This window comes from Strix aluco, chromosome 16 (genome assembly GCF_031877795.1).
Source record: "Strix aluco isolate bStrAlu1 chromosome 16, bStrAlu1.hap1, whole genome shotgun sequence".
Classification (NCBI taxonomy): domain Eukaryota; kingdom Metazoa; phylum Chordata; class Aves; order Strigiformes; family Strigidae; genus Strix; species Strix aluco.
In genome coordinates, this window is record NC_133946.1 from 3,560,302 (window position 1) to 3,573,019 (window position 12,718).

The 12,718-nt window shown below is 36.2% G+C and overlaps 1 protein-coding gene across 2 annotated transcripts in view; it reads left to right on the plus strand.

The window, feature by feature from the left end:
* The window catches only part of CSTF3 (cleavage stimulation factor subunit 3), a 52,169-nt gene that overhangs the window by 14,829 nt on the left and 24,622 nt on the right, over window positions 1-12,718 (plus strand). The window contains exon 1 of one of the 2 annotated variants that reach the window (XM_074842252.1): window positions 3,192-3,361. The exons of the other annotated variant lie outside the window; for it this stretch is intronic. The gene's annotated coding sequence lies outside the window, so the exon portion shown is untranslated. Of the gene's footprint in view, window positions 1-3,191; window positions 3,362-12,718 lie in introns of those variants that run through there. 2 annotated transcript variants of the gene reach the window in all.

The window sequence follows — 12,718 nt, forward strand, 5'->3', positions numbered from 1 at the left end:
AAAGTAGAATAGACTTCTTGGCTGAGATTCTGTTTAGTGGTACTTTGAACTGAAAATATTGTATACTAGCTGATCTTTGTTAATTTCTTAATGGAAGGCATACCCATTATAATCCATGCCCACCCTGCTAGTCTGCCACATTTCTCATAGTAAACTGCTTTTGAGAAACTGCGGTACAGGTGCTCTGTACAAACATCCATATTGCACATTCTTGACTACCTTGGTCTGAGATTTTTAATCTTTTTTACAAACTGTATTATTTATGATCTTTTCTTATTCATGTGTGGACTTGTTCCATTCCTGTTAATAAATGTTGTTCTGTCTGTGTGATTATTGTAGACTTGCACTAGAAAGTGAATGCAACTTCTCTCCTGTCTTTTCTACTCAATATGTAAATACAGGCATGTACATCTTGCATAGTTGCCATGGTCCTACAAGTTGTATAATATCAGAAAGTTATCCACATAATTGACATTTGTAGTTTCAGAAGATGCGCGGTACAACACTAGTGGGTTTCTTTATAATTCTATTTTCTGTATTTGATCATTAAAAATACCATGGGAAAGTGTTAGGAATTTAAATTTTTGAAGTGGAAGTGATGCCTAATGAAGAGATTACTATGAACCCTCTTCTATAGTGTGTTGCTGTTTTCACATGAATAAACATGAACTACTTCCTGTTCTGTTGTATTCTTTCTGTGTGGGGTGACAAACATCCCTGTTAGAATTGTTAGTTATATAAAACTCTTGTTCACAACACTTTTGAAGTCTCACTTTCAAATGTAATGAGGACAGTGAAAACTTTTCTCATTGTGTGCTTTCTTTTGTTGAAGTCATTTGCTGATCTTTCTGTTGATGGTTTGAGGGGGGAATATGTGTGTTAGGTCAGGCACAAACTTCAGCTTTTTTCTCATGTCTGAACCTGAAAGAACCAGAAGTAAAAATATAGACCTATCTTGTGTACCCGTCTGCATGGGTGAGGGAACTGTAATTGTAATTTCTCATTCATTTCTACATCTCTTCCAGTTATCAGCTGGCTGAGTTACCTGATGCTCTTTATTCAGATTTTCAGAAGCCTGATGGCTGAGAGAACACTTTCTCTTAAACCTTATCTACTAGTGCTGCTACATAAAATAATGCTTGACTTCATTTGCTACAGAATCTCTTTGCAGACCATGAAAAGGCTTTGAGTCACTGCTGTGATGAAATACAGTGACTTCTCTTAGCTAGAAACTGTGAAGGCAAGCCATTCATTCTGGCACTCCTGTGTCCTGTCAGTACAAATGTTCTTCACTGAAGAGTGTACATGGTGTTTTCCCCTTGTTAGGGTATGCTTTTTCTCACTGGCTTTAATGGGACAGGGGCTCTACATCCAGTAACAATTTTGGACTTCTGCAGTGAAATGTTGTGTACCTTAATACTGTAAGCTTTGACATTTTTCCTTTCTTACATACAACAATTCAAAAGTAAGAAGAAATTATATGCGTTGGTGCATAACTACCATTGCACAGGCACCATTCACATTTATTGTGACACATTGTATATATGCAGTTAACTACACGGGAAGGTCATACAGTGATTTGAATCGGATCTGTATTGGGGTTTAACTACTTTGGTAGAGACAAATGTTCATAGTGTAGAAGCATGGAAGCGTTTCCAGAGTTCATTGGAATTGTGGCATCAGAAATGCTTTGGTTTAAGGATAGGCATTATAAGTAGAAAAAAGTTCTTAAATTTAGTTTGTGGACAATTTTCAGCAACACTGCTATAGTGTGGAGTCCTATTGCATCTTGAGACAAGACTGTTTAATAAAACTCACTTCTAACCCAAAGTGTAAACATTTTGTCTGGCTCTGGGTCTGTTCCCTTAGAAGCAGGCTGTACTAAGCCATGTGACAGGGTCTGTGTACTAATCTTAGTTTTCACAAGTTCTAGTGAGCATACATTGCTGATGTATTAGTAGATCCTGTAACCAAAGGTCTTGTAGACTGATTGCTGGGCTAAAGGCTTTCAGAGCTTTAAGGTCTTTGACTTTATCCAAAAGGAGAGCTAGAATTAGTATGCTCAGGAAGCTTGGTAATTCTACTTGTACTTTCATGCTTGCTCTATTTCAGCAAAACAGTTATGAAGCTTATACATATATCTAAATTATATAGGCTTTATTATTATTAATTCAAACTGTTCCTCTGAATCAATTTGAAAAGTTTAGTAGTGTGGTGGAGGGTCAACTGTCTTAGCTCATTTGATTCCTGGAATGTGACTGTATAAAACATAGACTTTCTAATGAGGGCAGCTTACTCTTCAGTTCCCCATGGTTTGCAGTAGTGCATGAAATAAAGACTAAGAAATAACCAGTGTGTGAAACTATAAAGAAAAATGACTGTACACTCCTTTGAAGTAGTGTACAGTCCGTAGCACAACACACTTTTCCCATAAGCAGTCTGTGTACAGTAGTATACATAACCATAGCAGAACAAACTCTTACTATAAACAGCCTGATACTTCTGTATTGGTTTATGTGAGAATGAACATCAAATATGTTTTTAAAAATACTTTGCAAGTCATGCATTTGGACTAGAAATACAACTTGCAAAATGAAGCTTAGTTGTTTGATTTAGTATTTTCTATGTCTAGATTGCAGCAAAGCCATCAACCTCCTTCAGTAGCATCCCTCTTGGAAGTACAGGTTTTCAAACACCATTCTTACTGTTTAAACAAAATAAAAATAAACTCTCTACTCTGAGATTAAAATGGGTTAGATTTACAAAAATGAGGTGGCAGATACGTAGTTATGTATGTGGTGTCCTGCAGCTAAAACAGACGTGGTGAAGTTCACATGTGAGCTAACTTCATTGTGCTCAGTGGAGCTACCTTTATACATGAAACTGTATGTTTAAAAAGGTCATAGTGTGACCAGATAGGAAAAAGGACAACTCAGTTGCAACTAGTTCTTTATTTTGTTTTCTTTAGGAAAGGGGAAGATACCTCTCCTGCTTGGAGAAATAAAATGGCTATAGCTGGTGACATATAGCGTATGTATGGGCGCTGGTACAACTTCTAGTTTAAGTTCTCCCTTAATTTAGGAACTGTTTTAGCATGTTTTCAAAATAGTTTCAAATTTGAACTATCAAGTGACTTGTCCTATTTTAATACTAATACCATTCATCTCTATTCTGCTTTCAGGCTATATGAAGGGGAGGAAACGAATGTTGTATTTGTCTTCTGTCAAATTCCACAGCCTTGCAACTTCCATTAAGGGCCTATTCCCCAATATATACACACATATGTATATATACCTAACCAAGTGATGGATCAGAAGTTTAAAAAAAAGCATACTTAGTATTTCCAAAGTTAGAAAGGAAGGTAAAGCAACAATCAAATGCTTCGTTTAAAATTCACTGACAATGTTTTTTTTATTTTTATGGCTAAATGAAAACAAGCTTCGGTTCCATGCCTGTGGATTCCTGAGGAATCTCTCAAGCTATATATGTGTATACATGTTCATTCATGTGTATATACATGTTTTAAGAAGTTCATACAACATAAATATTGTTCTTTTAAAATCATACTAAATAGAAATATGAGTGTATGAGCATATCAGTGCAAATTGTCTACGGATAATTTACTTAGATTACTTAAATGTAGGTACTTGTAACTTACAAAAATGTACAGTCTTGAATTGGAATATATTTAAAATAGCAACAAATAGAATTTTTTTTTATATTATATACAGCTTCAGTCTGAGTGCAAGAACATTACTTGATACAGTATGTAAAGGATGGGGAAGAGAGCTAGGTTTCCTGCTTTACTTTTGTTGTCTTGAACCCAGTATTGGCCTGCTTTTTCTCTATTCTTCCCTATCCACCAAAAGATTATTTTTGTATGTTTTCATGGGCAGAATTAGAAGTGTATTTGCTGGACTTTTGGGTATTGCTGTGGGCTGTATCTTTCAACGTGCCCTTGCAATTCATCTTTCAGATGACAAGGAGGTCCCAGGAGTCCTTATCCAGAAGCTGTCTTTGGACAGTTCAGACATGTTCTTTGAATTTAAGTATCAGAATTCTACTTGCCATTTTTGATGGGGCAGAAAGTGGGGAGGGAGGAGATTCCCTAGTAATGAAACGATTGTAACCTTTTTCTGCCTTTTTGTAACTTTCCTGATTTTGTTTTAAAAAAAATAATAATCCAAAACTTATCCCATGACAAACTTTTTTACATCTTAATTATTGCAGAAAAAATCTGGTGCTCTTAACATCTTTAATTATGCTTATGCAACAGCATAGGTCCTGGTGAGATTGTAGTGGTATTGCATTTGTAAAGCATGTAAGCACATGCAGCAGCCTATGATATGCAGTATGTTGTAGGAACAGTTCTGAATGAGCTTCATTTAAACTTTCCCTGAAACTTGGTTTAGTTAATCACTATAGTTCATTCTTTTGTATTGCACCATAGATACTTAGAAGATAAAATTGTAATTACATCGTATCATGCAGGAGCTTGAGGTGTAAGAAGCTCTCTCATTGATGTTACTATTGTGGAGAATAGAATGGTATAAGTTTAAGATGAGTGACAGTGAATAAGTTTACACATCTTGCTGGTAGAAGTTTAGCTTGCAGCTTTCCTTACGTCTGCTATGTCAATTAACCCCTCTCAGATTCTCCACAGACACTGCAGTAATTAATAGTTTTAGTACAAGCAGTATGCTTCGAAAGTCTACCTGCATAACCTGATAGTGCTGAGAAGTTAATACGTGAAGAAATCATAATAAATTAGGATGGCAAGCCTTACACCAACAGCCTTAGTCTAGTGGTTTTAATTTCACTAGGGGAATTTCATTAGTACAGAGTGACTGTGGGTTTGGGAATTGTAAATTGTGACTAATTGTAAAATTGTGCTAGAAAGGTTTACTCCATGGTGATGATGACTGATCATTATATAAAAAGTAACTGAAAGAAAGTACAGTTTATTTATAATGAAGAATGTAAAGTTTCAAGTGGGCTGGTCTTATGGCTGGGATAAATGTTTAAAAGTAGAAATAGGTGCCCCTGACAACCCAACTAGCTACTTAAGGTTTTCTTTGTAAAAATGCACTCTAAAATAGTCACCAATGCATGACTCTTTGGTTCCAAGTTACTGGAAAAAATGCTGTGGATGCAAGCTAAAATCTAATACAGAGCAGTGTCCCCATCCCTACTCCATCCCCTAAAAAAAAAAAATTGCTGCCCTGGTAAGTATATGCTACTTGTCCATTAGCATTCCTCAGGGCAATGTTACCAATACATTTTATGTAACCTGAAATTCTACACAGGAACACTTGAGCAGGATGGGCAGTAAAAGTAGTTGTTTAAAACCTCAGAATATTCCATGGTATTTGCACTTGATAAAATCTCAGTGCTGGTAGACCTGAGCAACAAACTGTACAATTTATTGTTAAAGGCTGAAACTTTAATTTCTCCAACATAAGATGTGACTAAACATAATTCATGCATTGCTCTTTTTTTTTGTAAATTCAATTTAAAATTGATACTTAAAAATTATATCCCACGTGCTTTTTTCTGTGTGTTAAAGATGGGTATTAGAAGGGAAGTACTATAGAACTTTAAAATTGGCTGACAGACTTTAATTCAGCAGAAATATTTTTTGACATTAAGCAGATGGAGGTAAGTTTCTCTTTTCATAATGCCACAAAGTTTCTGCTGTACTTGCTACTAGTCTTAGGTGTTAAATAAAAACTACTGTTGCATAAGAAATCTCACCTATTTACAAAAAAGAAAAAAAGGCACAAAGTTAGATGTTACATGTTTACTTGTCATTTTACTGATGCTCCTAAAATTCAGTTTTGCTCCCAGAGAAATTTTGTGAATAAGGCTAATCTTTGGGTTTTTTTAATTTCCTAATGAGAGAAATATAGGTGTTTCAAAGTAATTAAGTTTGATAATTCTTGTTGATCTTTGATCTGAATCAAATTAAGACACTGCACTGATGAAGTCTTATTAGCCTCCATGACAGACTTACAGCAGTCTGTCATTTCTGCAAAGGCTTCATAGTTAAACATTTTTCATTGCTCTTAGAGTGTACTTTGTGCTTCCAACGCACAGAAATCTTGACCAACTGTTAAGTTTCACTAACTACTTGAACTCGGTGGTATTATCTGTTTCGCCTTTCTCCCAGGCTGGCAGAGTTGCCAAAAACTGTCTTAAACTACAATGGTTTTCGCCTGTTTGAGCAGTTTTCTGCTGCAATCTATATTTGAGGCCAGTTCTCTGCTCAAGCACTGGCTGATTCAGTGAATCACGGAGGTTTTGTAGTGATGCTTCACCATGTTGATAAATTTTCAGACTGGATTTTTTTAAGCATGCTGCGTCACCATGATGATGTACACCAATATGAGTCAAGCACCGTTGTCTTCAAATGCCAGGCTAAAGTTTGAATGCAGGGAAATTCACACCTTGTCTCTAGAACCTTGTCTGCCTTTCTGTAAGCTGCATCTTCTCAACTGAGGTAGTTTACATTATGTTTTAGTAGCGGTTCTCTGTTTTATGCTTAACAAAGTACTTTCTGCCAGTAATAGAGATTATTAGTTAAGCTACTGTGTTAGTTACATGTCACTTTTACAGCTGAAGGTGGTTTGGTATTGTTGTGTGCTTGGTGTCTTTACATCAGACCAACTGCTGCTCATGGCATCCTAGCTTAGAGCAGGCAAATATAGCAAAAACCTATCTTGGTATTTCTGAGATCCCTTGTGTGCTTCTGTGCAAATTAGATGCAAGAAATCAGCTGAGAGCCCACATAACATTTTTTAATGCAGTGTTTGAAACAGGCAGGCATTTCGCAACATTCTTTAATGCAAATGCCTATCTGCAACTATTCTGTATTTTTCTGTCCAGTCTTTGTCTACATAAGAATGCATCTATCCTAGCAGTTAAAGTCCTCATGATCCGAATCAAATAATTACTTGCTGTTTGTCTACTGAAGAGGCTCTTTTTTACAGAAAGTTTTAGAACACTTTACTCTGAGTTTCTGAATCATCAGTAATAGCAGAAAAGCCCCAAAATGCCCAGTGTGAGGGGTAGGGGGAAGAAATATCAAATTGACAGGATCTCTGCTGTCCCAAAGAGCAGTTTCCTAGAATATGTCTAATTCTACACGGATAACACTTGTTGGTGTCAGGGTGTAGAAGCAAGCACATTTTTCACTGTGAAAAGCAGCAAAGAAATGGGATGATTAGTATCAAACAGGGCTTTACTGAAAAGAAACTAATTATTCAAAGTGCTCTCTAGCAAGGTGGGTACAACTGTATTTATTTGTTTGGCACAGTTGTACGTAAAAGTAGCGCTTTCATTTCTGGTTGATAAGCAGAGTTTTCTTTCTAGCTTATGGGTCAAGGCTAACTTTTCTTTGGCAAGTCTAGGGGTTTACCTGTGCCAGTGTCCTTTCATTACTTCAAAATCAGAGTCTTTAGCTAAATACTTGACCCGAACTTCTGGTATTTATCCTCTATATACTGAGATGAGGAGAGGTGGGAGGAAACTGGGGTATCAGTTGTATTCTATCTCTCTTTTGGTAGGCTATGTGAGTTCCTGTACTGCTTTTATGATGGGCTTTTGCATTTCATCTTTCTCATAAGGTGTGAAATAAACTGTAAATGGACCTACCTAGCTGCATGTGCAATGAATGTTAGCACATGACACTTTTGTTATATTGGAATCTGAAGTCAGAGCAGGTCTCCTCTCTGCTAATCTGACACGACGAATTTCAAATAGGAACAGCATAATGAATTGTCTTTACAAGTCTTTGGTCTTACAAAAAGCACAGCTGACTTAAATGGGTTTTAATCTTACAATTCTAATCGCATGGAATGTAGAAAACCAAAAAAATCCCTGCAAACCAACCTCACATAAGGTATAAGTTATTTTGAGTTGACCTGTAAAATTAAAGACCTTGGTGTAGAGCTAACTCGTCTCCACTTTCAGTAGAAATGTCACCAACAAAGCTTTCATTTCTAAAGCATGGGAATGTGTAATCTGTATTTTTATTTTCTGATTTCAGTGTACCTCAGTGTAGCAGACTACTCAAGTGTAAGGTTATCTAAGCACTGATATCAATTTACATAGATTTAAAAGTAGCTGAACGTATATTTTTGTCTTTATCCTGTTTTATGAATAGTGGGACTATTCTCATAGATAGAAGCCCAGCAGGCTTAGCTTTAACCTTTGAAGGGATCAAGCTGAAGTTAAAAAGGGAAGAAGCAGAAGCCATTTTAAAAACTGTACTTGTACAGTGTTTAAGTGGGGAAAGCAGTGTAGCATTTAAATATTCTAGAAACCTGTTTTTTAAGGTACTAAGCAGTCTGATTAGCTGGGATAGTAATTACACTCAAATTCAAGCATTCTGGAAACAGAGGTCCCAGAATAGTTGTGCAAAGTCTATCCACTTAACTGTTTTTGGATCAAGTCTTTTAACCAAAAAGATTTGCATTATTCATATGGTTTCAGATTAGGCTGTTTGTGATCAGTCCAGGCTTGGTAACTAGATATTGAGAAGACCCTGCAGTAAAACTCATATGGAAACTATTAATTCTTACCACTGAATGCTACTTTTATAGTGAATTTTGTTTCCTCTTCATTGCTAAAAGACAGAAATCTGGACATTGAATTCTGTAATCAACTTTTAAAATAGTCTTTCCTTTTTTAATGTTATATATGAGACTTTTCAGTAACTGTGATTAAGAATACGCATTCTCAGAAAGGGAACAGTGGAGAATTTCCTTGATTTCCGACAGACAGATGAAGGATTTTTGATTAGGGCAGCTGCTTGTATTAGAAAGATATGATAATTCCCTGAACTTCAGCTGGAATATCTCATTGCTGTAGAACAAAACCAGCTCAGTCATTAGGTTAATCTTACATTTGAGGCAGATTATTTTCCCAGTGTAGTAAATGACTGACATAACTGCTTCTTCATGGTTTTGTAGGAAATCCATGGCAAAGCCAGGACACACATCCTTCCCTTATAAGACTGGTTTTGTAGCATTGCAGTTCAAGTGCACTTGGTTTGGGTTTAGTAAGGTTTATTTTGTAATGCAGTATACATCCTGTCAACTGCAAATTGATGCTGCAGTGCAGTTGCAGAGAATTACTTGTGCCTGAGCATTATTCTCCACTATTTTAGATTTCTGATTCTTGTTTTCCTGTGATGAGACAGCTGTCTTCTGTGGTCAAGCATCAGAGCCTCTAGGCACCTTTGGAGACTTAGGATGAATCTAATGGTTTTGAGAACCATTCTTTGGGCCATTTGTGAAAGAACTTATTGGAAAATTGCTCTTTACATTCTAGCCATGGAGACAAAACATTAAGAACCATTTGTCCTCTGCTGACAGGCCAAGCTAGTCTTGTGCTAATACTGTAACAGTAAGAAGATTATCTGGTATGATAAGATTACATCTTCTAGTACTATTTCTTACTTTTTGAGCAACTTGTGTTCCTTTTCCTTAGGAGAATTGCTTGTTTGGCTGTTGTTATTTTGGGGAGAGCCTTTCTTAGACCAGTTCCACACTAAAAAATGCAAGGAATTAATGCATGGTCTCCAAATTAATTTGACCACTCAAAAGGTCAGCAGTTCTTTCTGGTCCTAAGATGTCTTCATTTGGACTATTAGCCCTTTTTGCTTAGCCAGTGTGGAGACTGTTTAAGGGACCTTTGCTGCCTTCTAGATGTATTACTTCTTTTTTTAAACATTCGAGGATCCCTTTAAAATAACATCTCTCTGAAATTCTGGCTTGTTCAGGTATATTATTAACATAATCTTGGTGAACAAATGGAGAATTCTAAAAACCTTCCATACAAAAATTGTTATGATTTGATAATTTCATTTTACAAAAATAATTTTCTGAAATACTATAATTCAGTATGAAATTATTATGGTTATCAAACTTATCTTTTTTTTGCACTTTTATGCAAGCATATTGGAAAAGAATATATTGTAACTGTAGGCATGCAATGAGTGTTGTGAAAAATTGTCAAGCTGTAAATCTAATGGGGAACTTAATGCCCCTAAAATGTCCCATTTTTCCCTAGCTGTATCATCAAATTACACAATAAATCATCACTTTCTTACAAATTTTGCTTTCTTACTTTCTCTGAGATATCGAGGATACCAAAATCAAAGGAGGAATGATTTTTTTTAAACGAGCTGTATGTTACTGTAATGAACACTGATTTTTTTATAGAAGTGAGAAGCAACTAGATGATTTTAAATTAAGGGTCTTAAGTTAGAGCATTGTAAGGCGTGAGATCTGTGTAATGAAACAATTGGCTTATATTTTTTCTAGGTAGTGATCCCTTATGTACCGTTTACGATACGTAATCTGTTACAGCAGTCCAATCCCTGCATTGTTTTTAAGGTTTTAGTATTACAGGGAGTTTTTAGGTTGGGTTACGGGGTTAGTGCCTTGCTATTGGTGATGGTAGACTGCAAAGTATCTATGCTCCTCAGTTTGGCAACCTTGTGTAAGATACGGGCACCTATTATCTTACTAAATTAGCTGAAAAAAGCATTAGAGGGGTGCATATGTCCAATTTTATTGCCCTTGCTGAAGGACTGTTTGCTTATGATACATGGTTGAGGTACACAACCAGTGTAATTTATCTGAGTTTATAAATTAGGGATCTCTAGCCCAGTGAGATGGGCCAAATAAATTGCTTTTAGGCTCCCCTCTTTAATTAAACTTTTTAACTTTAATGATCTGGCTGGTAGATAAGACAGCACGTCTTTAATTTATCTCATTGCGTTTTGTCATGTTAACAGATTATCTTGAAATCCAAGGGTGCTCTATGTACTTCTGAGTCCTGTAAATTTGTTCCTCTAAGTGTGAAACCAGTATAAAATTAATTCTAGGTGAAAAAGCACTGCTTCTTTGTGAAATGTCATACTTCCTAATAACTGCAAAGGATAAGGGTATTAGTAGATCAGTTAATGTTAGCCATCTGAAAACACATTTAAAAACTTCCCACTGCTTCTGTAAAATACAAAAGGCATTGAGAAACGGGAATGAGAAGCAGAAATGAGCTAAAGCACATAGGAAGAACCCAAATGCCTAAGTCAGGAAGGAAGCAAGGTAGTTTGCAGGAGTGTGAATGTGGGGTGTTGTCTTCTGCTGTGGCTTAAAGTGAGTGTGAAATTGAAGAGGAAATTACAAGCCACAGGGCATGTTGAAAATTGACTTTTTATTAAAATGAGATTTGCAGACAAATTGAGAATCTGGGTATGAAGTTGAATGTGGTTAGAAAGGAGTGAAAAACAGAAGGATGCTTAACATTCGTAAATTACTTCATACAGTTAATACTACATTAAATTTGATACTGGGCAAAGTGCCTAAATAAAAAAAGTAGTGATTTTCCTGATTTGGAGAAGATATTAAAGAATGGATACCATAGTTAAAGATGTGTTGTACAATAAAATGCACACTGAGGGAGCAAAGAACACTGCGCTGTCTCCCATTACTTGGAGAAATGATTGCAGTAGGTAGCTCATACTTCATGATTAGAAGCATAAAGCTAGACTCTGTTACAGAAAATACACTCATGTGTGGCAAGACCTAAATACCTAAAGCAAGTTCTTGTTTTCTTGAATAGTGCTGAGCAGGGAGGATGAAAAGCATCTTCCTGATGTTCTGTAGGAGGTCTTGGTGCTTTTAGTCAGACACATATGTGTATACACTGTTGGAGTTTTACAGGTGCGTTTTAGAACATGGAGACCGAAGTGGATGGTGCAGTGCAGTCAGGTGAAATCAGTGGGTAAGGAATGGTAGCTCAGAATGACTGTGTGAAGCTACTAGAAGCAAAAAGTGAGCAAAAGATAAGGGAGCAAAATTGACTAAACAGGAAGGAGTGGATCAAATGTCTATTAAAAAATATTTAAAAGTAACTAGTGATAATGTAGTCCTGTCTTTTTCTAACCAGGAAATAATTGTTGCCATTTACTAAACATGGTATGATCACAAACAGAAGGTGCTTATTAAAGAGGTCTTGTGGTCTATTGATTTTTGTATTGGCATGTAAGAACTGCTTAAGCTAAGTAAAGAGCAGATATGAGAAGTGATTTGTGGGGGAAAATGTAATTATTGATTATATACCCAATACCAGATTGTGTTGGAGACAGTTGTCTTAAAACATTTGTAGAGGAAACTTAATCATTTTGTACAGAAGAGTTTGAGGTAATAGAACAAGGAAGAAAAGCTGGCAGTACAGCTTTGTATGAGCTGTATATATGTGAGCTTTACCCAATGCAGCAATGAACAGTTCAGTAGACTGAGGCAGTACTTGCAGGTAAAAGCACAGAGATGCAGCAGCTCTCCACCCCTAATTTCTAGGCAATTTTGAAATGTCAGATCCGTAGGGTGTTGAAGTAACAGGTAACTGAAGTTTTCTTTTTTTTGTTGTTTTTTTTGAAGAGCATGGAGTGTGCTTTTCATCATGACTTGAAAAGGGCTGTTTCTGCAGCTTTACTTGAATTATACTAATCCACAAGAGATATTTGCAATAATGGCACCCTGTCAGGAAGGAAAATAGCAGTGCAAGTAATAACATGAGGTGGGTTTGGTATTTAAATGTAACTGCAAATCTAAAATTTATTTTTCTGAAAATGTCTTCTCAAAAGGAAGTAAAATGCACAAACAAGCAAAATGAGAAGAGAGACCAGTGGAACACTAGATGGGAAGGA